Here is a 25,666-nt window from a genome sequence, read left to right on the forward strand (position 1 = left end):
GGGGTTAGCCCCGCTATGGATTTGTTTGTGAGTTCATGGCTGTCCCATACCAATGCCTAAAGAGGCCCTTACATCTTCAGACTGCACGGCCTCTCAGCTGGCACACTTGTCTGAGTGTTCATGCTTGTAACGCCGTGTGTGATGAGCTGCATTTGTAAAGCTTTGGGCGTGAGGCATTTGATAAGTGTTCAAACAGAGACGATTGCACTGTTACTTGACCCTCTTCTCTCAACCGCCAGAGGGCATAGCATGCAGCAGTTTCTGTAGTGTAGTGGTTATCACGTTCGCCTTACACGCGAAAGGTCCCCGGTTCGAGACCGGGCAGAAACAGCAGAGGGTGGCATTTTACACTTTTCATGTTCCACCATCTCAAAGCTCAAGCCATGAACTTATTTGCAGTCGCAACGGAAGAAGCAGTTCCTCTGACACGTGTTTGAAATAAATTCTGAGTAGACGAGCGCACTCACATTTGCTCCGAATATGTGATGAATTAAAATTGTATGCCTGCATATGTGCGTGCTTATGTATAGTTAGATGGAAAGCCGAGTGAGCAGTTGTGCAATGCTATTTCTTACAGAAGGGTGGCGCTGCTTTTCCCTGAGCAATGTTCATGCACCCAGGCAGATGTGAGATTGGATTTTTCTTTTTTTCAAGGGCAAAAGAAAATTCCTAGCCCTCAGAGCTTCTGCCAATGCAGATCCGGTGCAAAATGAAGGCTCTCACTCGCTCACTTTGTCCACTGTCAATTGATCAGCAGACCGCGTTGGTGTTGTGCTAAATTTCTTCTTCTGTGCATCAACAGCTCTTTTATACGTACCCTTCACGGGCGAATGGAAGGGAGGGTGTGCCGCCAGCTTCATTGATCCTGATGTCAATGTGCCAACACCTTCAGGACGAGAAGAAGAGCTATGAAGACAATCAGAGCGTGCCGACTGGGGCATTCGTTTGGCTCATACACCGACAAGGCTTTCAGCGGCAGGAACAAACTTCAGGAATAGGCATTCTTGGCCTCGAAGCCTAAGGGGGGTGCAAACGCTGAGTACAATTCCGTCAGATGATCACAGGACCGTGGCTCGTTTGTCTAGGGGTATGATTCTCGCTTTGGGTGCGAGAGGTCCGGAGGAGCCCGATCAAGGTGGGTAAATTGAGCTCCTTTTTTTTGTTTTTCCAATGTTATTTTCGTTGGACAGACTCTCTGGTTTTCTCGGTAAGCAGTAGTCGATGAACAATTCACTTCCTGCACCTCTTTGCCTGCCATGTCCTTGCGACAAGCACTTTGTGTTCTCTGTTAGCTCTCAGTAACATTCCTTGATTTGCTTGTGATTTTTGGCCGTCCGATCTCAAAGTGGAAATATGTCCTTCCCTCTGTACGCTGCATAGGCCCTCAGCTGGCATACTTGTATATGTGCGCATGCTTGATAGGACATATGTTTTAGGCTGGGTTGTGTGAGCTTCAGGCGCAAGGCATTTGATTAGTCTTTAAGCAGGTCCACTTGCAATGCCCTTTGCACCTGTTCTCCCAGTCCCTACAAAGGCATGCAAGCAGCTGTTTCTGTAGTGTAGTGGTTATCACGTTCTGTAGTGTAGTGGTTATCACGTTCGCCTCACACGTGAAAGGTCTCTCGTTCGAGACAGGGCAGAAACACTCTCTGCTGGCATTTTACACAAAATAGTTTTTTTCCCCTTTTGTCACACACAAATGTAAAGTATGAACTTATTTGCATTCCCATGGAAATAGCATATGCTCTCAAGAGCTTGAGAAATACACTGGGAAGGCAAGCATCCTCACATGTATTCTGTATATGGGGCCAATGAAAAAATGCACGCGCCTGCATTTTGTGTATGTAATGTTGCAGAGCACAGAGAGGATTTCTTTTCCCTACTGCTGGGTATTTGGGTCTCTGGGATCACAGTTGGGTCCGCTCCATCCTCTGAAATGGTGCATATTAGTTACATAGGTTAGTGTACCAAAGAAGTATCACATTTTCATATACAGCTTCTTCATTTCTGTGTTGTGAGGGATTACCAGTTGTAAGAAATGCACTTGCCGGTACAGTGATTCCCTGGCTTTCTCTGGCCCGAGAAAGCTTTTCCTCTGAACTGGGAACAGAAGTTGTACTGCTTCTGCTGAACTTCCTGAAAGCAGAGCTGGCGGGAGGACGGACTTTTTGAGTGCTGGGAAAATTTGAGCTGGAAATTTGCATAGGCTGGACAGAGATTGCTTGGAGCAGGCAAAATATAATAACTGCCATGGCGCTCAAGTAAAGCAGAAAGCTTTTAGTATACACCTTTTGCACTCTTGTCAACGAAGCTGGGCTCTGTGAATGCTCACCCTACGCAAGAAAAGAGAACAGACTTTGCTGGTGACCTAAATATATCTCGCCTGATCGAGCACGATCGAGCTCTGAGTGAGCAGCTGTGCAATGGTCATCTTTACCAAAGGGGAGATGCTGCTTTTGCCAGTGTCACGCCCATGCTCTCAGAGCTGGAGGGAGGATGGCTGCTTTTTGTTTTTACAGGCAAAAGGAAAGGCCCACCCCTCAGAGCTTCTGCCAATGCAGATCCCAGCGGGTGCAAAATAAAGGCTCTCCCCCACCTTGCCAGCTGCAGATTGATCAGAAGACTGCTAGTCTAGTGTGTTGGGCCACTTTCTCTCTTCTGTGTATCGTCCCCTCTTATTACATAAACAGCATAAGAGGAAGGAAGGAAGGGAGGAAGGAAGGAAGGAAGGATCGATCGCAAGCACCTTACCACCTTTCACCCTGATGTCAATGGGCCACCAACCTTCAGGATGAGGAGGAGACCTGTGAAGACGCTCAGCCTTTGCATCATTTAGAGACGAGGACGGCCTTTAGGAGCAAACGTAAGGAAGAGATACTCTTGTGCTACAATCCTCAGGAGGTACAACTGCCAAGTCAAATCCCTACTGTCCAATTCCTTTCCTTTCCCCTCCTCACCTGAGTGGTAATCCTCCAATTCGTCTGTATTGAGACGCCGACGTGCGCAGAAATCTCTCCTTGTGGATGAAGAAACTTGCCTACCACGAGAGGAAGCCACAGTGAATGCTAGGAAACAAGCAGTCCTGGGACTCCTCTCCCGTAGGAGGCTGCAAGGGAAAAAGCCTTCTTGGCACAAAAAACCGTTGTGAGGCAGGAGGTCAAGCAGAGGTCTTCCTTGGGGAAGTATGAGAGTCCAGCAATTGAAGAAGTGAAGCTGACGGCCGCTGCGGGCTGACGTGGCAGAGCAGAGCCGAAGGGGACGGAGACCAGTAAGCGCTCTCACAACAAGGGAGAGCGTGAAGGAGGCTCAAGCAAGAGAACTCGAGCGGCCACGGGAACCCAGGAGAAAAGGCGAGAGAGAGAGAGAGAGAGAGAGGAACAGGGGCGAGCCGCCGGAACTGAAAGCGAAACTGACCCAGAATCAGGAAGGGAAAGAGAAAGAGAGGGAGGAGAATTGCGGAAGAACAAAAGGTATCGCAAGGAGCGATAATGAGAAAAAGACAGAGCGGCCAAGCCGCAAGGCGGAAAACTAGCGTCTGACCCAAAAGGCTGAAGCGGAAGCTACGGGGGTTGCAACGCATTGATCACTGGGAGAGGGAGACTTATGAACCTCCCAGCGATCGCCATGTTGAAAGAAAACTAGACCGTGACTGCACGCTAGCAATACAACGTGCTGGAACTACGGTCGGCGCCCGAGCCTCCATCGCGGAAGTAACCGCCAGTCGGCTCGGCAGCGCATGACAGTATGCCCCCGCCAAAACGAAATCCTCCAGGTTTTCCCGTAAAACGCCGATGGAAACTTCTCAGTAATCGGGGGGCATGTATGTGGGAGACCGGCTCCCAGGAGTCCTCCGACTCCGGGTAACCCTTCCACGAGACTAGATATTCTAATCGACCTCTGTAGAACCTGGAGTCACGGATAGTCGAAACTTCGTACTCCTTGGCACCCGCAAAACCCTGAATATGAAGACGAGGAGGGAATCTTCGGTGAGGGTCATGAGTGAAGGGCTTGAGAAGAGAGGAGTGAAAAACAGGGTGAATGCGATTGAGAGGAGGAGGCAGTTTCAATTTGAAAGAAACAGGATTGATTTTAGACAGAATGGAAAAAGGCCCTAGAAAGCGAGGAGAAAGTTTGGAAGGGTGAACCCATCGAGGTAAGAACCTGGTAGAGAGCCATACCCTATTCCCTGGTTTCCAATCGGGACAATCCTGCCGGTGTTTGTCAGCCTGTTCCTTGTTCCGGATTCTGCTCCTTTGCAGACTGACTTTAGCTGTCTTATGCGCCTCCCCAATGGGTTGAAGCACCGACTCTGCAGTGGGAGAATTGGTGGGCACCGGAATCAGGGGAAAAATGGATCGAGGATGCACTCCGTATGTGCAAAAAAAAGGAGTGAGACCTATAGCGGAATGGGTGGAATTATTGTACATAAATTCCGCTGTGGGTAATAAAGATACCCAGTTATCCTGATGTTGGTTGATATAGCATCTCAGATATTGCTCCAGGGTGGCATTCAGTCGTTCCGTCTGGCCGTTTGACTGAGGGTGAAAACCAGAAGAAAGTGCCCTTTCTATGCCGACCCTTGAACACAAAGCCTTCCAGAAGTTTGAGACGTACTGACTACCTCTGTCGGATATGATCTTATCTGGTAGGCCATGCAGTCTAAAGACATCTCTTGTAAAGGTCTCCGCCATTTGAGTGGCAGTAGGTAATCCAGGCAGTGGGGAAAAATGCGCCAATTTAGTGAAGGTATCTATTGTCACCATGATACAAGTACAGGAATCAGACACTGGTAGATCCACAATGAAATCGGTCGATATGAGACCCCATGGGCGTGTTGGCATCTCTGGTTGGGTAAGCAGACCTAAAGGCCTCCCAGAGGGATATTTGGCTCTGGCACATGTCGGACAAGCCTTGACGTAGTCCTTAATCTCTCCTTTCAAATTTGGCCAGAAAAACCTTCTTGCGATGAGTTCAGTTGTGTTAAGCACTCCTCTATGACCCGCAGTCAATGAATCATGGCACCACCGAATGATCTTCTTGCGCCAAGGACCTTCTGGAATGTATAGTCGGTTCCCAAAAAACACTAAACCTTCCCTCTCGGTGTATGCCTTTCCTTGTGGTCTCCGAGATGTTGACCCTTCTGAGGCCAAAGCGGTCTTAATCTCCTGAAAGAAAACATTGATAAATCCCAGGATCTTATTCCTTTTGAACATGGTCTCCCGAGGATTAGAGACACCCTCCCCAGGAATCTCCTTCCTAGACAAGGCGTCCGCCACCTTGTTAGAGGTGCCAGGTACATATGTGATATGGAAGTCATATTGGGCAAAGAAATAAGCCCATCTGGCCTGCCTAGAATTCACGCACTCCATATTTTGTAAGGCTTTGAGATTCTTATGGTCGGTCCTGAGGATAAAGGGATGACGTGCTCCCATCAGTAGATGTCGCCACTCCTCACAGGCCAGTTTCATTGCGAGTAGTTCCTTTTCGAGAACCGAATAATTGAGTTGGCTGGAGGACAATGTTTTAGAGATAGGCGACTGGATGTTCCACAGTATTGTAGGTTTGCAACAGTACTGCCCCTATAGCCATGGCAGATGCATCTGTTTCAACGATAAACTGTAGGTTCTGATCTGGATGACGAAGAACCGGAGCGGAACAGAACAATCTCTTCAGATCCCTAAAAGCCTGTTCGGCTTCTGGTGACCACAAGAAAGGCCCTGACTCTTTCTTCAAGAGACTTGTGATGGGAAGAACTACCTCAGAGAAGTTTGGTATGAACCTTCTGTAAAAGTTCGAGAGACCTAGAAACCTTTGTACTTCCTTCACCTTACCAGGGGATGACCAACCCAGTATGGCCTCGACTTTGCTTGCATCCATAGAAATACCGTCCCCAGAGAGAACTATCCGAGATAGTGCACTGAAGAGGCTGCAAACACGCACTTCTCTGGTTTGACCAGAAGTTTGTATTGTTGAAGACGCTCTAGTACTTGAGTCACATGAAGGATATGGGATTCCAAATCCGATGAATACACCAAAATGTCATCCAGGTAGACGATGACCGTGACCAAAAGTAGATCGGAGAATAATCGGTCCATGAACCGCTGAAATATAGCTGGGGCATTCACCAATCCGAATGGCATCACCTTGTATTCGTATAGACCGAACGGGGTGCGGAATGCCGCCTTCCATTCATCACCCTTGGCAATGCGAAGCAAGTGGTATGCATTACGTAGATCCAGTTTGGTGAAAATGCGAGCCCCTTGAACAGCCTCTATGATCTCAGAAATGAGGGGCATGGGATAACGGTCTTTTATGGTTACCTTATTAAGTCCTCTGTAATCGATGCAAGGACGCAAATCGGGGAGTCCTTCTTTTTTATGAAAAACAAAGAAGCTCCTGCCGGAGACTTAGAGGGTTGAATAAGACCATTTTGCAGATTAGTATCCAAGTACCCCTTTAATACTTGTCTCTCAGATTGGGTTAAGGAGAACATCTGGCTGAAAGGGACCAAAGCATTTGGTTCTAGTTCCAAAGAGCAATCTTCCGGCCTATGAGGAGGCAGTTTCGCCGGTATTGTTTCCTTGAAGACCTCCTGGTAGGGTAAACAAAAATGTGGTAAAGCGTGGATCCCCACATGATCACTTGTTAATATCGTCGCGGTCTGGTGATTGTTCTGAAATGACTTTGAGAAGCAATGCTGTCTACAAAATAGAGACAAAAAACTCAACTGGTTGCTGGTCCAGTCTACTTGAGGATTGTGCTTGCTCAGCCACGTTATTCCTAGAATGATCGGAAAATGGGCTGCTCGGATGATATCGAACTTGAGCACCTCTGTATGTTGGAAAATGGTGACTCCAAGTTCCTCCGTGGTATGTGTTATCAGTCCCGAAGAGAGGGGAGAACCGTCCACCCCTTCTACCTTTTGATCTTCTTTATGGGCTACTCTATGAAGGCCCACCTTCTCAGCCCATAGAGTGTCCACAAAGTTTCCGGCAGCCCCACAGTCCAAGAGGGCTAGGGCATCTATGGATTTCCCCCGGGATTTGATACATACCGGAATCACCATTAGCCTGGAATCCTCCAAAGTGCTGGGAGCAGAAATAGAGAGAGATACGTAGGGACATAAGAAATTGCAAGGTGATCCTCGGAACCAAGTCCCTACTGGTGCCGAGGAGTTTCGTTTCCCTGTGATCTGGTTGGTACCACCGGGCATTCCTTAAGTAGGTACTGCTCTGACCCGCAATAGGCACACAGTCCTTTCTCTTTTCTCCGTCTTCGCTCAGAAAACGAAAGAGGGCCTCTGGTAGCCCCAATCTGCATTGGTTCTTCGAAGGAATGGGAGGAAGAGTAAGAAGAGGACGTAGACGAAGTGGAGGCAGAAGAACCTGTTGCGAGGCGGTGCTTGCGGCGTTCAGCTCGGCGTTCCTGAAGGCGGTACTCAATCTGTAATGTGGAAGATAGCAAATCAGAAAAGGTTGGTGGTCGGGAGGACCTGGCTAGCTCGTCCTTGATTTCTTCTTGAAGGCCCCTTCTGAATATGGCATACTGGGCTTGTTCCGGCCAACCTGCTTCTGCGGCCAGAGCCTTGAATCGAGATATGTATGTAAGAACATCCGAGGCCTCTTGTCGTAAATCCAGCAAGTCCTCGCTGGCAGTGAAAGTTAGTTCCGGTCGCTCAAAAGTCTGTTTCAGTAGACCCTGGAACCCGGTAAAGTCGTGTAGTATGGGATTGGCACTGGTAACCAATGGTGTGGCCCAAGCAAGGGCATTGCCCGTCATGTTTGATATCAAAAACCCAACTTTGGATTGATCGGTAGCAAAGGCACGAGGCCTAAAGGTAAAGTACACCACACACGCCTCCAAGAATTCTTTTATCTTCTTTGGTGAGCCATCAAACTTCCCTGAGGGGAGCGTCATTGGGGGTAGTTCGGCAGGCGGAACATCTCGGGTATTGGCAAGCTGTCGTAGGACTATATTTTCAGTCTTGACGGTCTGCAACTCTTGTGATAGGCCCTGAACCGCCTTCCAGAGTTCCTGGATCTGTTCCTCGGTCGACATCTTGGTTTCTTGGCGTTGCAATCTGTCCAATTCCTTTCCTTTCGCCTCCTCACCTGAGTGGTAATCCTCCAATTCGTCTGTATTGAGACGCCGACATGCGCAGAAATCTCTCCTTGTGGATGAAGGAACTTGCCTACCACGAGAGGAAGCCACAGTGAATGCTAGGAAACAAGCAGTCCTGGGACTCCTCTCCCGTAGGAGGCTGCAAGGGAAAAAGCCTTCTTGGCACAAAAAACCCTTGTGAGGCAGGAGGTCGAGCAGAGGTCTTCCTTGGGGAAGTATGAGAGTCCAGCAATCGAAGAAGTGAAGCTGACTGCCGCTGCGGGCTGAAGTGGCAGAGCAGAGCCGAAGGGGACGGAGACCAGTAAGCGCTCTCACAACAAGGGAGAGCGTGAAGGAGGCTCAAGCAAGAGAACTCGAGCGGCCACGGGGGGGGGGGGGGAGGAGAGAGAGAGAGAGAGAGAGAGAGAGAGAGAAAAAAGAAAAAAAAAAACACACACACACAAACAGGGGCGAGCCGCCGGAACTGAAAGCGAAACTGACCCAGAATCAGGAAGGGAAAGAGAGGGAGGAGAATTGCGGAAGAACAAAAGGTATCGCAAGGAGCGATAATGAGAAAAAGACAGAGCGGCCAAGCCGGAAAACTAGCGTCTGACCCAAAAGGCTGAAGCGGAAGCTACGGGGGTTGCAACGCATTGATCGCTGGGAGAGGGAGACTTATGAACCTCCCAGCGATCGCCATGTTGAAAGAAAACTAGACCGTGACTGCAAACAAGCAATACAACGTGCTGGAACTACGGTCGGCGCCCGAGCCTCCATCGCGGAAGTAACCGCCAGTCGGCTCGGCAGCGCATGACACCTACATATTGTCTAGACTCCCCGGCAAGTGTAGGCTCGTTGGTCTAGGGGTATGATTGTCGCTTCGGGTTCAAATCCCAGGCGAGCCCATTTATTGGTGCCTGGCCCGATACTTTTTTACACATTTTTTCAATTCTATAGACTCTGGAGTGATGGATGGACAATGGTCGATGAACATTGGGCTTCCTAAGCCTCTTTGCGGACCGCCTCATTGCGCCACGCATTAAGGAGTCCCAAGTAGCTCTCAGTCACCTTTCAGCAGATGCGCCAGCCCACGCAGGGGGCGCTAGAGGCGCAGCTCACATAGCTGGCCGCCCCTTGCGTGGACTCGCCTCCTCTATGGAGGACGCAGTCAGGGTGCCCTCGGGGGTCCGGCCGGAATTGGCCTGCTCCCTCGGGGGCTTAAATAGCCAGGGTTGAGAGAGCAAGTCCTCTCATCCAGCCCTGGCAGCAGCGACATCGGAGCAGCTACAAGTGACGAGGACATGACACGACGAGCAGGACTAGGGGATTTATCTTGAAAAGGTAAGGTGTGGAGTAGAGGGACAGCGTGGGGGCGCTGGTCCGTGCCGTGGGTCTCGGTGTATTTTGCCATGGCTTGGAGCCCACAGCATTTCCTCCACGGTGCCTCAGGGGCACAAAGGCTGAGTAAAGGAGTTGATGGACGGCGCGGGGCGCCGGTCCTTGCCGTGGGTGTGGAGCCCACTCACGGCATTTCCTCCTCGGTGCCTAGAGGGCACAAAGGGGCTGGTGAGGGATGGTATTTACCTGCGTGCATTGCGCACGGATGGTTGTCTGTTGTTTTAGGGGACATCGGATGGGCCTGTCTCCGAACGGGGGATTTTTGATTTAAGGTGGCAATGTAATTTGTGTAGGCCAAGTGTTTGCTATGATGCAGCGATCGAAGGGGACGTTGGCATAGCAGTTTTTAAAAAAGTGCTATGATGTGGCGCTTGGCAGCAGCCATGCGCACGCGGGGAATGGGCGCCGAGAGGCCATCTTATTTTGCACAAGTGTGGACCCCCCCGACTTTTGTGTTGCTTTCGGTGGCGGCATTCGCCGGAAGCAGGGTCTTTGTTCCCGATTGTTCCACATTGGAATGGACGTGCAGGGGATGATTGTCGCATCAAGTGGTAATAGACAGTGAGAGCACTATGTAAGCTGTGGAGAGCCACGCTGGCCGTGGGGACGCCGCACAAAGGAGGGCAGTGGGGCCATTAAGGCAGGCGGTAGCCAGAAAATTGGGAGTGTGCTGCAGGCACTGGCCGGAAACCATAGGGGATGTTCCCAGCTGAAACGGCATCCTGGCGGCAGGCGCGCTGGGCTGCGAATGCTTAATTAGGAAGGCAGATGCGCACCAAGCTGGTCCCGAGGGCAGCTGGCGAGCATTCTTCGCACTTCGTTTGGGTTTCGAGGGTTTGTGGTCAGAGGAAAAGTTTCTTCCAGCACGTTGTGAGTTTGTGCTTTGTGAGCAGGAGGGTCCACCGAAGCAATGCACCGTTTCGGTCCTTTTGTAGGGAGGGGCGGATGCGGGGAAGTTTTTCCGCCATTAGGCAAGCTGAGTGGTAAAACAATGGGGGCGAGGCAGTGAACTTTTCACCATAGTGCGAGCAAATTTAAAGTACGAGGATCTGGGGCACTGTCTGCTTCCTCGGAAGCTCTACGGAGAGGCATTTCTGGCGCGCAGACACACAAGGGTTACCAACGGCCATGGAGGTGTGGGTCAGCGCATCAATCATCATGGGTGGAAGGGCACTAGCGAAAGAAAGGTGACGCTCAGGGACGCTTGTGGAATGAAAGGAATTTATAACGAGCCTATGCACAAGTATGTACGGATTGGTGCGCGGGCAAGGTTTATTACCAAGCAGCAGGCACACCAGTGTAAAAGGAGTATGATTAGTTTCACCACGGGTACGGTGTATTTTTCCATGGCTTTTCACATAATCTAAGAAGGAACTTATAACGTACTTACACATGAGTGCGTACTGAGTGGGGGCAAATGCAAGATTCATGGGGAAGGAACTGTTTGTTTTCATATTATCCTGATAAAGAAGAGGAAATTAATAACTTTTTTCATAAGTTTTCCGGTTATTCCATGAAACAAATTTATAACGCTTCATGGGGAAGGAACTGTTTGTTTTCATATTATCTTGAAAGAAGAGGAAATTAATAACTTTCTTCATAAGTTTTCCGGTTATTCCAAGAAAGGAATTTATAACGCGCATATACACAAATGTTGACCGGCTTGAGCATAGTTCGGGGATGGCGGACGTGAGGGGATTCATGCACACAGCAATACAATATTAGACCTGCACGGCGAGATGTTAGGAGGACATCTTTTTCACCACCCTTTGGGGCGTCCGTGGGGTACTGTGCCAAGGTGCATGCAATGTACAAGGAATCGGGGGCACGCCTATGGCTTAGTCCAAAGGACAATATTAACAAATGATGTCTGTGTTTGCAGATCACAGCGAATATCTTCGAGGTACGGCACCAGAGGTGGTTTGTTAGAACGAAGAAGGAAAAGATCTGTGGTAAGGAAAGGGGCCTACTGGGGGCTGGAAGTGGCTAGCAACTGAAAAAGGCAGCCAATTGACTGCCACAGGTAATGTGAACAAGGGCCGGAGGGACAACTGGCATTAGGGAAGGGCCACGGCACTGGCATTAAACGGGGGTAGCAATAACATGGGACTCCAGAAGGAGTAGCGCAAAAGGGTTTTAAAGAGACAAAACTGGTCAACATTATATTAATCGACAAAATCTGGTTGCACTATTTTATTTGCTTTCTTACTCAGGGACAAACTGTCCAGCCTGGGATCACCAAGTTTGTTCGACAGTGGGGAGGGCACTTCCGACAGTGGAAGGTCCTATGAGAGCCAGGAGGAGGCCCAGATGGTGGCATGGTTCCAGGAAAGGGTCCGAAATAAAGGTGCGGAATGGGCGAAAAGAATGGTGGAGCAGTCTCTGGAAGGATCAGCACCAACTGGATCACCGGACACAGGGGTACCTCCAACGGGGCCAGAGGTAGTGACACCCACTCCCACCAAGAGAAAGCTTGCGCCCAGGAAGCAAAAGGGTAAGGAGCATAACACTGTAGTGAATGTGTCTCCAAATGTCTCTATTCCGCTGCCCACAACAGAAATTTCCCCAAGCACAGGTACTGACCAGGCACATGGGGCAAGCCAGGGGATTCAGCCAGCAGCATTGGTAAACACTGGTCCTGTGGGGCCGGTAGCGAACACGGGGACATCCCCCCAGAAGGTTGCACAGCCCGAGGTAAGCGGGCAGACCATGGAGTGGGCGAAATTGGAAATGACTAGATTCATGGACCAGATGATGCTCCGGTTAGGACAGGTACCAGTGGCACCTCAAGTGGGGAACTGGGTGGGCCCACTCGCCGTCTGGGGGCAACCAACAGGGCCGGCTGCAGTCGCAGGGGCACAGGTAGGACTCCCAGGGCAGGTCAGCGGGATAGGGGCACCAGCCAATGGGATACCCCAAGCAGCAGGGGTAATACCACCAGAGGGGCTGCCCGTGGGTTCCCCGGGGTCCAATAGGGTGGCACCACCAGAGGGACTACCAGTGACTTCCTTGGGTGCTGGGACATCCACTGTAAGCGGTGGGGTGCCATTGGTAACAATAGCCCCAGTACTGACAGGGAGAAGTACGTTGTCTTGGTACATTCATAAACAGGTAAAGGAACGGATATGGGCGAGGGATTACTTTGACATATTTTCTATGCTGACATCTGAAAATGAGGGCCCAGATGTTAATGTATCAAAAGAGGAGGAGAAAAAGAGGCAAAAACGGTACAGGCCGGATGAAACCATTGACAACTGGTCAAAGGCCTTCTCTCTGTATGCTACAGTGATGATGGAAAAGTTCCCAGAACAAGGGACTGACCTATGGAATTACAGGGATACCATAGTGGCAGAGCATAAGACATATGGGACGACGGGTTGGATAGATTATGATAGGGGTTTCAGGCATAAGATGGAGGATTTGCCCTCAATGTCTTGGGCCCAGAAGGACACAGAGGGTTGGTTCGCATTCATGGGTGGCCAGGAGAGGTCCAGCGAGCCAATCAGAGATACTACCAAGTCCGGGTCGGGTAGGTACAACGAGGACAAGAGGGAAGCTTGGCAGCCCTTTCGGATCAGGCAGAGGGGCAGGGGGAGAGACGGCGGGAGCAGACCGAGGGCACGGGGGAGCGGCAGGGGCACCTCGGGGGGTGACACAGCCAAGGGCACGTGCAGGGGTTTTAATGCAGAGTACTGCCGCTTCGGCCGTGAATGTATATTTGCCCATGCCTGTGAAAAATGCAAAGGGTCCCACCCTGCCTCTTCATGCTATCAAGGGTCCAGGGGACCACGGGGCAGGGGCCGAGGTAAGAGCACCCAATGAGGGGAGCTGGGGGAAGGGACCCTCACCCATAAAAATGACAACATTACAACAATGGCTAACGGAATACCCAAAAATTGGCGAAGGAAGGTTGATCTCACAGGGTTTCAAGAAAGGGTTTAGGATCCCTTACGAAGGACCCCTGACTTCACGAGGGGCTAGGAACCTACCTTCAGCAGACAAGCTACCAGGGATTGTGAGCGAGAAACTGGCCAAAGAAAAAGCATTGGGGAGAATAGCGGGTCCATTTAGGGTGGCTCCCCTCCCTAACTTCATTGTGTCCCCATTGGGGGTTGTCCCTAAAAAAGAGGAAGGAAAGTACAGGTTAATTCACCACCTGTCTTACCCAGATGGGGATTCTGTGAATGATTGGCTGGACCCCGATTATTGCTCCGTTACATATGCTTCCTTTGACAAAGCAATGGAGCTACTGGACCAGATGGGAAGAAGGGCATGGTTGGCAAAGGTCGACATTGAGTCTGCTTTCAGGCTCCTACCAGTCCATCCTGATAGCTTTCATTTGTTGGGATTCAAATGGGAAGGCCGATTTTTCTTTGACAGGCGCATGCCAATGGGATGTGCTGTTTCATGTGCCTTCTTTGAACAATTCAGCTCCTTTTTGGAATGGGCAGCAAAAGAAAAGGAACCAAGAGGGGCAATCATGCATTACCTGGATGATTTTTTGTTTATTGGTAGGGAGGGTACTGAGGACCGCGGATCGGCATTAGCATCCTTTCAGGTTCTAATGAAAGAATTGAGGATACCCCTAGCCAAAGAGAAAACACAAACCCCAGTCCATGTCCTCACATTTCTAGGCATAGAAATTGATACTTGCAAAGGCACATGCAGGTTACCAACAGAAAAGGTGGAAGGGCTAATGGAGTTGATTTCCAGTATTCTAGCAAAAGAAAAGACAACTTTGGGTCAAGTGCAACAGCTGCTTGGGAAACTCAACTTTGCAGCCAGGGTGGTTCCGGCGGGAAGGGTGTTTGCCAAGAGGTTAGCAAGAGCCACAGCGGGGGTGACTAACAAACACCACCACATCAGGCTGAGCGCCGCACTCAAGGAGGACCTAGTCATGTGGCAGGGGTTTCTGAAGGGCTTCAATGGGGTAAGCCTTTGGCGGGACGCATGGGTTACCAGCAGTGAGTTGCAAATGTACTCAGACGCCTCGGGAAAGAAAGGGTTTGGTGTGATCTTGGGCACACACTGGTGTGCGCAGAGGTGGCCAACACAATGGAGAAAGAAAGGGAGGTTGGGGAACAATATGGCGCTAGAGCTGTTCCCAATCGTGATAGCCCTCCTGTTGTGGCCAGGTGAGTTGTGCAACAGGAGGGTCCGTTTTTGGTCGGACAACAAAGCAGTGGTCCAGGCCATCAACTTACAGTCCGCTTCATGCCCGGTGGTTCTGGGGCTGCTAAGGAAACTTGTGGAAGTGTGCTTGTACCAGAATATTGAATTTAGGGCGAGACATGTACCAGGAATTGTGAATTTGGCTGCACACGCTCTTTCTCGTTTTCAGTGGGAGAGATTCCGGAAGGCCCACCCAAGGGCGCAGCAGAGGGGCACAGAGTTCATGCAGGAGTGGTGGCACCTGATGTCGTGGACCCGATGCTCTGGAAACTTGGGGAGCAGTCGCTCTCACCAGGAGTGCGGTCCAGGTATCAGAAAGGCTACAGTAAGTTTGTAAGGGTGATTCAGGAAGAGGGACATACAAACTTGGGTCTTACAGCACAGGTAGAGCGGTTCGTGCTGTGGGCACACAACCAGGGGCAGAGCAGGAGCTGGGTCACAAGCCATTTAGCCGCTGTAGCATTCCATTCCAAACTGAAAGGAGAGGGGGACCCAACCAAGGAATTCTCAATAAGGGCAGCAGTCAAAGGTTGGGGGAAACTGGAAGGGTGCAGGAAGGATGTACGTAAGCCCATTAACTTTGAAGTGCTGGGGAAGTTACTTAGGGAACTGGAAGGGGTATGCATAGACGGTTTTGAGCTCGGGCTCTTCAGGGCGGCATTTGCATTGGCATTTTTTGGGGCCCTCCGGGTGAGTGAATTGGTGGCAACAGGGAAGGCTGATGACTCTGGGCGGGCACTTGCTCCAGGGGATGTCACATTCACAGAGGATGGCCTCATGGTGAAGGTCAGGAGATCAAAGACCGATCAGGCCGCCTCAATCAAATTGCGAAGGGCAGCGGAACAGTCCAGCTGCCCCACTTGGCTACTGTCCCACTACATGACAATGAGGCCAGCCGGTGGGAAGTACCTCTTAATACACAGGGACGGGTCTCCACTGACAATGTTCCAATTCCGGAAGGTACTGGCCGTGGCTTTTAAAAAAGCAGGGTGTCATGGGCAAGGATGGTCCACGCATGGCTTCCGGATAGGGGCAGCAACTACAGCATTTCAAGCTGGGATGCACGGCTCAGCGATCCAGAGGTTGGGTAGATGGCAATCCAACAGGTATAAACTGTACATTCGCCCAGGTGGGCAGGACAACCCAGCCCCTTCAGTGGAATAGGTCAGGTCCCAAGGGGACAACAGAATGGGGGTGGGTGGGTCTGGGGTGTAGGAAGGGTAAAAGGTTGTAACAACTATGCAATTTTTGATTTATTGCAGCTGGGAGTACCGCCTGGATAATTGGCCACTCGTTTATCAGCAGAGCGGAGAAATGCGCCCGCACGAAGCCGGTGCGGGGGGCCAATTTGGGTTTTCGGGACACCGAGCTGGTGTGGCTAGGCCCCCCTAGGCATGCGCTGGCACTCACTTCTCCCCGCGCTGCGCAGGCATTTCACCAAGAGGGCCCCCCCCCAAGGTTGTTGGTGGTGCACCTTGGGGGGAATGACCTTGCAGACTTGGGAAGGGGCAGATTATTGAGAGTAATGCAGGAGGGCATTAGGATCTTAGCAAGAATGCTGCCTGCAACGGAAATAGCTTGGTCTGAGCTGATCCCAAGGAAAGTATGGCGGGGAGCAGAGTCCAACGCTGCAATGGAAAGGTCTAGGAGGAGGGTGAACAAGGGTGAACAAGAGCATGGAGCGCTTCATGAAGCAGGAAGGGCTGGTTTTTGTCAGACACCTGGAATTATGTGAAGGGAAACCAATAGATTTTGCAGCAGATGGAGTGCATCTTTCAGAGCACGGGATGGGCCATTTCAATTTAGGACTATGGGGACTGATGGCAAGAACTGGGTGTAAATAGGGATTGGTGAGGATTAGCAGGAAGAGGAACTTGGTGTGGGGGCATTTGGGGTCGCGGGGGGGGCCACCCCAAAGCGTGGCGGAGTTACGAGGGCGGTCCTAGAGAAGGAGGCACGCTGCGGTCTGGTCCGTGAGCTACAACCACTGGCTGCTTCAGGCAGGTTGGGGTGACACGGGCGCCGATTCCACTAGGGACGGTTGGGACTCCTCAACAACCGATGCAGTGGCCTTATTCGCTCCATACTCTCTGGAGGAATGACTGAACTGGCAGTGGAATCCAGGGCGGGCCGTTCTCGCAAGAACGGATTGGTGTGAGATGGCTCACAGGCTTTTGGACAAGGGACTTTTGTAAGGCGGGATCGGCTAAGGACCATGGTTGGTGCCAGGCAGTCATAAGACCTGAGCAGGGATGGGGGGGTCCGCCCTCATAAGATGACTCCAAATTATGCGACCATATGTTTTTCCAAATAAAATGTTATATATGTTTCCAACTTTCAGAATGTTTCTGACTCCATCATTGGGGCAAGCAAGCGGGAGATGTTATGATTTTACCAATATGATGTAAGGGGCCAAGGAGTAGGGGTTAGCCCCGCTAAGCAGATGCGCCAGCCCACGCAGGGGGCGCTAGAGGCGCAGCTCACATAGCGGGCCGCCCCTCTGGCCGCCCCTTGCGTGGACTCGCCTCCTCTATGGAGGACGCAGTCAGGGTGCCCTCGGGGGTCCGGCCGGAAATGGCCTGCACCCTCGGGGGCTTAAATAGCCAGGGTTGAGAGAGCAAGTCCTCTCATCCAGCCCTGGCAGCAGCGACATCCACCCTCCCACCCAAGCTGCTGAGAACTGCGACGGGTAAACTGAGGATCAAGGGTTGGTCCATTGGCAAGGTAAAAGGGCTTAGAGTGCTTTTGGGGAGGAATGATTTGTCTTTTGAATTATAGTGTGGAATAAGGTGAGTGTGGCACTGAATGAATGTCTTTTACAAATTGTTTTTCAGGGATGGTGGTGGCAATTTACTGTACTAACTAATGTTTCTGTCGCAGGCGGAGTTACGAGGGCGGTCCTAGAGAAGGAGGCACGCTGCGGTCTGGTCCGTGAGCTACAACCACTGGCTGCTTCAGGCAGGATGGGGTGACACGGGCGCTGATTCCACTAGGGTCGGTTGGGACTCCTCAACAACCGATGCAGTGGCCTTATTCGCTCCATACTCTCTGGAGGAATGACTGAACTGGCAGTGGAATCCAGGGCGGGCCGTTCTCGCAAGAACGGATTGGTGTGAGATGGCTCACAGGCTTTTGGACAAGGGACTTTTGTAAGGCGGGATTGGCGGAGCCACCCGGCTAAGGACCATGGTTGGTGCCAGGCAGTCATAAGACCTGAGCAGGGATGGGGGGGGCCGCCCTCATAAGATGACTCCAAATTATGCAACCATATGTTTTTCCAAATAAAATGTTATATATGTTTCCAACTTTCAGAATGTTTCTGACTCCATCATTGGGGCAAGCAAGCGGGAGATGTTATGATTTTACCAATATGATGTAAGGGGCCAAGAAGTAGGGGTTAGCCCCGCTATGGATTTGTTTGTGAGTTCATGGCTGTCCCATACCAATGCCTAAAGAGGCCCTTACATCTTCAGACTGCACGGCCTCTCAGCTGGCACACTTGTCTGAGTGTTCATGCTTGTAACGCCGTGTGTGATGAGCTGCATTTGTAAAGCTTTGGGCGTGAGGCATTTGATAAGTGTTCAAACAGAGACGATTGCACTGTTACTTGACCCTCTTCTCTCAACCGCCAGAGGGCATAGCATGCAGCAGTTTCTGTAGTGTAGTGGTTATCACGTTCTCCTTACACGGGAAAGGTCCCCGGTTCGAGACCGGGCAGAAACAGCAGAGGGTGGCATTTTACACTTTTCATGTTCCACCATCTCGAAGCTCAAGCCATGAACTTATTTGCAGTCGCAACGGAAGAAGCAGTTCCTCTGACACGTGTTTGAAATAAATTCTGAGTAGACGAGCGCACTCACATTTGCTCCGAATATGTGATGAATTAAAATTGCATGCCTGCATATGTGCGTGCTTATGTATAGTTGGATGGAAAGCCGAGTGAGCAGTTGTGCAATGCTATTTCTTACAGAAGGGTGGCGCTGCTTTTCCCTGAGCAATGTTCATGCACCCAGGCAGATGTGAGATTGGATTTTTCTTTTTTTCAAGGGCAAAAGAAAATTCCTAGCCCTCAGAGCTTCTGCCAATGCTGATCCGGTGCAAAATGAAGGCTCTCACTCGCTCACTTTGTCCACTGTCAATTGATCAGCAGACCGCGTTGGTGTTGTGCTAAATTTCTTCTTCTGTGCATCAACAGCTCTTTTATACGTACCCTTCACGGGCGAATGGAAGGGAGGGTGTGCCGCCAGCTTCATTGATCCTGATGTCAATGTGCCAACACCTTCAGGACGAGAAGAAGAGCTATGAAGACAATCAGAGCGTGCCGACTGGGGCATTCGTTTGGCTCATACACCGACAAGGCTTTCAGCGGCAGGAACAAACTTCAGGAATAGGCATTCTTGGCCTCGAAGCCTAAGGGGGGTGCAAACGCTGAGTACAATTCCGTCAGATGATCACAGGACCGTGGCTCGTTTGTCTAGGGGTATGATTCTCGCTTTGGGTGCGAGAGGTCCGGAGGAGCCCGATCAAGGTGGGTAAATTGAGCTCCTTTTTTTTGTTTTTCCAATGTTATTTTCGTTGGACAGACTCTCTGGTTTTCTCGGTAAGCAGTAGTCGATGAACAATTCACTTCCTGCACCTCTTTGCCTGCCATGTCCTTGCGACAAGCACTTTGTGTTCTCTGTTAGCTCTCAGTAACATTCCTTGATTTGCTTGTGAGTTTTGGCCGTCCGATCTCAAAGTGGAAATATGTCCTTCCCTCTGTACGCTGCATAGGCCCTCAACAGGCATACTTGTATATGTGCGCATGCTTGATAGGACGTATGTTTTAGGCTGGGTTGTGTGAGCTTCAGGCGCAAGGCATTTGATTAGTCTTTAAGCAGGTCCACTTGCAATGCCCTTTGCACCTGTTCTCCCAGTCCCTACAAAGGCAAGCAAGCAGCTGTTTCTGTAGTGTAGTGGTTATCACGTTCTGTAGTGTAGTGGTTATCACGTTCGCCTCACACGTGAAAGGTCCCTCGTTCGAGACAGGGCAGAAACACTCTCTGCTGGCATTTTACACAAAATAGTTTTTTTCCCCTTTTGTCACACACAAATGTAAAGTATGAACTTATTTGCATTCCCATGGAAATAGCATATGCTCTCAAGAGCTTGAGAAATACACTGGGAAGGCAAGCATCCTCACATGTATTCTGTTTATGGGGCCAATGAAAAAATGCACGCGCCTGCATTTTGTGTATGTAATGTTGCAGAGCACAGAGAGGATTTATTTTCCCTACTGCTGGGTATTTGGGTCTCTGGGATCACAGTTGGGTCCGCTCCGTCCTCTGAAATGGTCCATATTAGTTACATAGGTTAGTGTACCAAAGAAATATCACATTTTCATATACAGCTTCTTCATTTCTGTGTTCTGAGGGATTACCAGTTGTAAGAAATGCACTTGCCGGTACAGTGATTCCCTGGCTTTCTCTGGCCCGAGAAAGCTTTTCCTCTGAAGTGGGAACAGAAGTTGGACTGCTTCTGCTGAACTTCCTGAAAGCAGAGCTGGCGGGAGGAGGGACTTTTTGAGTGCTGGGAAAATTTGAGCTGGAAATTTGCATAGGCTGGACAGAGATTGCTTGGAGCAGCCAAAATATAATAACGGCCATGGCGCTCAAGTAAAGCAGAAAGCTTTTAGTATACACCTTTTGCACTCTTGTCAACGAAGCTGGGCTCTGTGAATGCTCACCCTACGCAAGAAAAGAGAACAGACTTTGCTGGTGACCTAAATATATCTCGCCCGATCGAGCTCTGAGTGAGCAGCTGTGCAATGGTCATCTTTACCAAAGGGGAGATGCTGCTTTTGCCAGTGTCACGCCCATGCTCTCAGAGCTGGAGGGAGGATGGCTGCTTTTTGTTTTTACAGGCAAAAGGAAAGGCCCACCCCTCAGAGCTTCTGCCAATGCAGATCCCAGCGGGTGCAAAATAAAGGCTCTCCCCCACCTTGCCAGCTGCAGATTGATCAGAAGACTGCTAGTCTAGTGTGTTGGGCCACTTTCTCTCTTCTGTGTATCGTCCCCTCTTATTACATAAACAGCATAAGAGGGAGGAAGGAAGGAAGGAAGGAAGGAAGGAAGGAAGGAAGGAAGGATCGCAAGCACCTTTCACCCTGATGTCAATGGGCCACCAACCTTTGGGATGAGGAGGAGACCTGTGAAGACGCTCAGCCTTTGCATCATTTAGGGACGAGGACGGGCTTTAGGAGCAAACGTAAGGAAGATATACTCTTGTGCTACAATCCTCAGGAGGTACAACTGCCAAGTCAAATCCCTACATATTGTCTAGACTCCCCGGCAAGTGTAGGCTCGTTGGTCTAGGGGTATGATTCTTGCTTCGGGTGCGAGAGGTCCCGGGTTCAAATTCCGGACGAGCCCATTGATTGGTGCCTGGCCTGATACTTTTTTACACATGTGTTTTTCAATTCTATAGACTCTGGACTGATGGATGGACAATGGTCGATGAACATTGGGCTTCCTAAGCCTCATTGCGCCACGCATTAAGGAGTCCCAAGTAGCTCTCAGTCACCTTTCTGGATTTGTTTGTGAGTTCATGGCTGTCCCATACCAATGCCTAAGGAGGCCCTTACATCTTCAGACTGCACGGCCTCTCAGCTGGCACACTTGTCTGAGTGTTCATGCTTGTAACGCCGTGTGTGTGATGGGCTGCATTTGTAAAGCTTTGGGCGTGAGGCATTTGATAAGTGTTCAAACAGAGACGATTGCACTGTTACTTGACCCTCTTCTCTCAACCGCCAGAGGGCATAACATGCAGCAGTTTCGGTAACGTAGTGGTTATCACGTTCGCCTTACACGCGAAATGTCCCCGGTTCGAGACCGGCAGAAACAGCAGAGAGTGGCATTTTACACTTTTCATGTTCCACCATCTGGAAGCTCAAGCCATGAACTTATTTGCAGTGGCAACGGAAGAAGCAGCTCCTCTGACATGCTTTGAAATAAATTCTGAGTAGACGAGCGCACTCACATTTGCTCCGAAAATGTGATTAATTAAAATTGCATGCCTGCATATGTGCGTGCCTATGTATAGTTGGATGGAAAGCCGAGTGAGCAGTTGTGCAATGCTATTTGTTACAGAAGGGTGGCGCTGCCTTTCCCTGAGCAATGTTCATGCACCCAGGCAGATGTCAGATTGGATTTTTCTTTTTTTCAATGGCAAAAGAAAATTCCTAGCCCTCAGAGCTTCTGCCAATGCAGATCCGGTGCAAAATGAAGGCTCTCACTCGCTCACTTTGTCTTCTGTCAATTGATCAGCAGACCGCGTTGGTGTTGTGCTAGATTTCTTCTTCTGTGCATCAACAGCTCTTTTATACGTACCCTTCACGGGCGAATGGAAGGGAGGGTGTGCCGCCAGCTTCATTGATCCTGATGTCAATGTGCCAACACCTTCAGGACGAGAAGAAGAGCTATGATGACAGTCAGAGCGTGCCGACTGGGGCAGTCATCTGGCTCATACACCGACAAGGCTTTCAGCGGCAGGAACAAACTTCAGGAATAGGCATTCTTGGCCTCGAAGCCTAAGGGGGGTGCAAACGCTGAGTACAATTCCGTCAAATGCTCACAGGACCGTGGCTTGTTGGTCTAGGGGTATGATTCGCTTTGGGTGCGAGAGGTCCCGGGTTCAAATGCCGGATGAGCCCAATCAAGGTGGGTAACTTGAGCTCCTTTTTTTTGTTTTTCCAATTTATTTTTATTGGACAGACTCTCTGGTTTTCTCGGTAAGCAGTAGTCGATGAACAATTCACTTCCTGAACCTCTTTGCCTGCAATGTCCTTGAGACAAGCACTTTGTGTTCTCTGTTAGCTCTCAGTAACATTCCTTGATTTGCTTGTGAGTTTTGGCCGTCCGATCTCAAAGTGGAAATATGTCCTTCCCTCTGTACGCTGCATAGGCCCTCAGCTGGCATACTTGTATATGTGCGCATGCTTGATAGGACGTATGTTTTAGGCTGGGTTGTGTGAGCTTCAGGCGCAAAGCATTTGATTAGTCTTTAAGCAGGTCCACTTGCACTGCCCTTTGCACCTGTTCTCCCAGTCCCTACAAAGGCGAGCAAGCAGCTGTTTCTGTAGTGTAGTGGTTATCACGTTTGCCTCACACGCGAAAGGTCCCCGGTTCGAGACCGGGCAGAAACACTCTCTGCTGGCATTTTACACAAAATAGTTTTTTCCCCCTTTTGCCACACACAAATGTAAAGTATGAACTTATTTGCGTTCGCATGGAAATAGCATATGCTCTCAAGAGCTTGAGAAATACACTGGGAAGGCAAGCATCCTCACATGTATTCTGTATATGGGGCCAATAAAAAAATGCACGCGCCTGCATTTTGTGTATGTAATGTTGCAGAGCACAGAGAGGATTTATTTTCCCTACTGCTGGGTATTTGGGTCTCTGGGATCACAGTTTTTTTTTAAAATATATTTTTATTTAATTTTTTAAGGTCAAACAAACGCACTACAACCGTTTCAAAACATGGAAAGCATCATATTTCAACACATTTTCAAACTCCCCAACTCCCCCCTCCCCCTTTAAACTAGAGCCAGTTCTCACATATCATTTACGGGACCATCACTGGGTGGCACACTACCTAGACTGCCATCAACCGGGTCCTCTGTTTCGTTGTCACCCTGGTGAGGGTTTGCCAACGAGGCCACCAATTGCCGCCAGGCCAACAAGGGCCCTACTTCTTCTTCGCCCCCCCTGGTGACCGCTTCAAACCAGACTACGGATTCAGCTTCCGCCCATCTCAAGAGGTCTGTCCACCACAACTCCACCCTGGGTCTATGGGCCGCCTTCCAGCCCATGGCGATCCTACGTTTGGCCAAGACATAGGCCAGGTCCTTCATCTTGCTTATGTGTTACAGATGCCGGGGTCTAGGGAATAGTCCAAGCAAGCATGACCAGGCCGATTCCCCATCCAGCACTACCCCCCCGCCAGCCAGTTTCGTCTTGACCTCATTCCAAAATCTATGCACCTCCGGGCAAGCCCAAAACATGTGTAGCAGTCCCGCGTTCACCTCCCCACACCTGGGGCATTGCTGTATAGCTGATCCCCCAAACTTTGCAATCTTCCCGGGGGTTAAATAAGCCCTGTGGGTAACATACAACTGAAGCTGTTGGAATCTTGCGTTACGGGACACCTTTTTATGGTACCTCTGGGCCCGTTCCCACTGCCCATCCGTAATGGGTCCTCCCACCTCCTCCTCCCAATCTTGTCTCAATTGGAGCAACTCCTGCCCTTGCCCGCAGGAGCTCATATATCCTCGATATTTCGTGCCCGCCCTCCGATACATCGTACATGGTTTCCAGGGAGGCGTCTGGATCCTCCGCGAGCACTGTCTCCGGCCATCTTTCTCTAGTCTTTTTCACCAGCCTAGTGTAGGTTAAATATTGGCCACCATGTACTCCCGTCTCTTCCTGCAGCCGCTGAAAGTCCACCGCCTCCCCTTCCTGCCATATGTCCCCGAGGGTGGCTAGGCCTACCTGTTCCCAGTATCTGCGGACCGCTTCAAGTAGTTGGGAGTCGCTCCACCACAGAGCCGCCAAAGGGGCCTGCTGGGAGTATGGTTCCGAGTCCCCCCAATCTTCCATGTCCTGTGCCAGATCTCCCAGCCCAACCTCAGTAACCGCCCCTTGCCCACCAGTTTATCTCTGCCCAACCACACCACTTCCATCAGAAAGTATGGGGCTGTATCTTCGCGCAGGAGCCTGGTTTCCGCCGAATCTTCAGTCGAAAGCCACCTGGCCACGTACTGCAGCTGCCCCGCCAGGTAGTAGAGTTCGAAGTTAGGCAAGCCTATCCCCCCCCCCCTGTCGCACGGGTTCTGGAGCTTCCACAGAGCCAGCCTATTCCTAGAGCTGCCCCACACAAAACCCCTACACATGCTGTGAAGTTTCGCGAATAGGCTTCTGGGGCTCCAATGCCAGTACATATAGCATCGGTGACCAGGGACATCCCTGTCTGGTCCCCGTGCCCAGTTGCCAAGAATCTGAGACCGTGGACCCTGTCTTGACCCTCGCCCTCGGGGTGCTGTAAAACAACTGTTCCCATCTGAGGTATCCGGGTCCCACTCCATACCCCTTCAGGACTGCTTTCAGCCAGGGCCATCGTACCGAGTCGAAGGCCTTGACCGCGTCTAACGACACTATGGCCAGCTCGCCCGTGTCCTCCTCAGTTTGGTCCATGACATGGTGTAGCCTCCGGTGGTTGTCGGTGATGTTCCTGCCCGGAACATATCCCGTCTGATCTGGGTGTATCAGTTTCTTAATCACCCTTTTCAGTCTATTAGCCAGCACCGCAGTGAGTATTTTGCTGTCCTGGTTGAGCATGGACAACGGTCTGTAAAACTGGATAATCTCCTTGACAAGCAAATATTACCCCAATAATAAGATGTGACTAAAGAAAGGTGTGGACTGAGAATGATGTGGTAGATCCCAGTGCATACTGACATTATTTTAGAATAACGCCCATGTTTATTAAATCTCCAATCCATTCTTTGCTTGCCTGGTTTCAAGAGTGGGATGATTACGGCCTCACGGAGAGACAACGGGAGTTCTCCCTTCTCATAGGCCTCGTTGAAAGTGGCAAGCAGTGGCTGGAGCAACTCTTGCTGGAATGTTTTGTAGATCTCGCTCGGTAGCCTATCCGAACCCGGCGCCTTGCAAGTGGGCAAGTTCCGAATCACTACCTCCAGCTCATCCGAGGTGACGGGTGCATCCAAATCAGAGCGTTCTAGATCATCTAAGGTGGGCAGCTCAATGTCCCCTAGTATGTCTTGACCCATATCCTCCCCTGTGTCCTCATACAAGTGTCTGTAAAACTTAAGGAATTCCTCATTTACCTCTTTCTGAGTGTTGCATATGCTACCTCCTTCGCCCTGAATCTCACTAATCACCGAGCGGGGGCTCTCACTCTTGTACAGCCAAGCCAGCAATCTGCCCGGCTTATC

General features: G+C 50.5%; 4 non-coding genes across 4 annotated transcripts; all 4 read left to right on the forward strand.

The window, feature by feature from the left end:
- Nucleotides 1–257: 257 nt before the first annotated feature.
- TRNAV-UAC (transfer RNA valine (anticodon UAC)) lies at nt 258–330 on the forward strand. Its single transcript has one exon. It is a non-coding gene; the product is annotated as a tRNA-Val (tRNA).
- A 17,990-nt stretch (nt 331–18,320) lies between these two features.
- On the forward strand, nt 18,321–18,393 carry TRNAV-UAC (transfer RNA valine (anticodon UAC)). Its single transcript has one exon. It is a non-coding gene; the product is annotated as a tRNA-Val (tRNA).
- A 2,615-nt stretch (nt 18,394–21,008) lies between these two features.
- On the forward strand, nt 21,009–21,080 carry TRNAP-CGG (transfer RNA proline (anticodon CGG)). The gene has a single exon. It is a non-coding gene; the product is annotated as a tRNA-Pro (tRNA).
- Nucleotides 21,081–22,779: 1,699 nt separating this feature from the next.
- Nucleotides 22,780–22,852, forward strand: TRNAV-CAC (transfer RNA valine (anticodon CAC)). Its single transcript has one exon. It is a non-coding gene; the product is annotated as a tRNA-Val (tRNA).
- Nucleotides 22,853–25,666: the final 2,814 nt, after the last annotated feature.

Source organism: Ambystoma mexicanum, chromosome 2q, assembly GCF_040938575.1.
Source record: "Ambystoma mexicanum isolate Mex_15411 chromosome 2q, UKY_AmexF1_1, whole genome shotgun sequence".
Taxonomy (NCBI): Eukaryota; Metazoa; Chordata; class Amphibia; order Caudata; family Ambystomatidae; genus Ambystoma; species Ambystoma mexicanum.